We start from the raw sequence: 1,814 nt of genomic DNA on the forward strand, positions 1-1,814 counted from the left end.
TTAAGCACTTACTATGTGCCAGGCACCATACTAAGCACTGTATGCAAATCACCTGGTGAATACTCAGATATTTTATGAAAAAGAACATTTTTTCAGACTGAATTATTTGACTAATCCATTTGAATATCTCTGACATGAGTGCTTCTTATCGTGTACTTAATTGAAATTGTCTTTTTCAAAGGCACACCTTATTCCTGCTTCTCTCCTCGTTGCCTAGGCTCCGTCTAGCTAATCATCTTTCCCCTCTTCTTGATTTCCACAAGAGAAAGCGTGCAGCACGATCATCACGGCCCCTATAACAATGCTCTTGCCATTTTTCAGTTTAACAGCAGTGGGTAAATTAGAAGGACGCGTAGAAGTGCCTCACTCACAGGTAATGTTTTAGTGACTCATTTCTTCCCCGATCATGTCCAGTCTGGCTTTTCTTTTATTTCTTGGTGCATCTTGTTTTTACTATAGGTCCCAGGACCTATATCAAAGGTGGCTTTCCAGTCACACAACAGGGTTTTCAGGTCCCTTATAACACTTCTAAGGTGAGCTCAGCAATTCAGCTGTGGCTGCATTTGAAGTTTTAAAATGTTCTTTTTCAGGAAGAGTAGTTTGATCTTCCAGGTGTGTATGTAAGACCAATCGATCATACAATCCTGTCTGGTTATTCTCAGTGCACCCTTTGCCTCTGTCTCATAGAAGACACTTTAGCAATGACTCTCCTCATAGGTTCATTCTAAATTTATGGGCAAAAACTCAATTCACCAGCTATAATGATGATAATAATAATTAAAAAAATGTGTTAAGTGCTTTCTATATGCCAAGTACTGGGAAGCAGCGTGGCTCAGTGGAAAGACCCCGGGCTTGGGAGCCAGAGGTCATGGGTTTGAATCCTGGCTCTGCCACTCGTCAGCTCTGTGTTCGTGGGCAAGTCACTTAACTTCTCTGTGCCTCAGTTACCTCATCTGTAAAATGGGCATTAACTGGGAGCCTCAAGTAGGACGACAACCTGAATACCCTTTATCTCCCCCAGTGCTTAGAACAGTGCTCTGCACATAGTAAGTGCTTAACAAATACCAACATTACCAAGCTTTGGGGTAAATGCAAGATTATCAGGTTGAACACAGTCCATGTCCCACATGGGGTTCACAGTCTAAGTAAAGGGGAGAACAGGATTGAATATCAATTTGCAGATGAGGGAACTAAGACCCAGAGAAGTTAAGTGATTTGCCCAAGGTCACACAGCAGGCATGTGGAAGATCAGGATTAGAACCCAGGTCCTCTAATTTGTAAGCCTGTGCATAGAGTTCCTCCTGGACTCAAATGGACAGCCCATGAGTATGAAGTATCTCTCAAGTTTTCCTATCACATCAAATAGACTCTAGCCATTTTATCTTCTTTCAAGGATGGGAATGAGAAGTGATTTGGATAGAAGAGGCAAGGAGAATAGAGGAAAATTACCACCAGCCATTCATGGTTTTCTCCTTTGAATCAGCAAACTCTCATTATGAATCATGTGGACTAAACAGTGACATCACTCTCTTGGTTCTCTGGTAGACCAAACTTCAAACTGGGTTTTTTTAAAAAAAGTTTTAATTAAGTCATTCATTCAATCATGTTTATTGAGTGCTTATTGTGTGCAAAGTACTGTACTAAGCACTTGGAAAATACAATACATTGCTGTAGAGAAAATCCCTGCCCACAATGGGCTCACAGTCTAGATGGGGGGGAGACAGACATCAATACAAGTAAATAGGCATCAGTATAAATAAATAGAATTATGGATATATAATAATAATGTTGGTATTTGTTAAGCGCTTACTATG

This window comes from Ornithorhynchus anatinus, chromosome 3 (assembly GCF_004115215.2).
Source record: "Ornithorhynchus anatinus isolate Pmale09 chromosome 3, mOrnAna1.pri.v4, whole genome shotgun sequence".
NCBI lineage: Eukaryota > Metazoa > Chordata > Mammalia > Monotremata > Ornithorhynchidae > Ornithorhynchus > Ornithorhynchus anatinus.